Below are 366 nucleotides of genomic sequence, written 5' to 3' on the forward strand. Positions count from 1 at the left end.
GGCCTGCGGGGGACGCGCGCGCTGGCCTCGCCCCTCGGAAGTTGTTTTTGGGCTCTGACGCACCACCTGCCCATCTAAGAAAGGGGACTCGTCGCCGGGTGTGGTGGCTCACGCCTGCAGTCTCAGCATTTTGAGAGGCCGAGGTGGGACGATCGCTGGAGGCCAGGAGTTCGAGACCAGCCTGGGCAACATAGGGAGACCCCCCCCCAGCCTCATCTCTAGTCATATTTTTAAAAAATGGGACCCTGAAATAAAAGGACGGGAAAGTGCTGTGCAAACTTGGACACAAGTTGGGCGTTGTATTCACTTTCTCCACTTCGCTCTTCGGAAGCCCGAGGGGTTCGAGTGAAGCCTGGCGCCACCCAC

Source organism: Carlito syrichta, unplaced genomic scaffold (assembly GCF_000164805.1).
Source record: "Carlito syrichta isolate Samal-C Ts95f unplaced genomic scaffold, Tarsius_syrichta-2.0.1 Scaffold304008, whole genome shotgun sequence".
Lineage (NCBI taxonomy): Eukaryota > Metazoa > Chordata > Mammalia > Primates > Tarsiidae > Carlito > Carlito syrichta.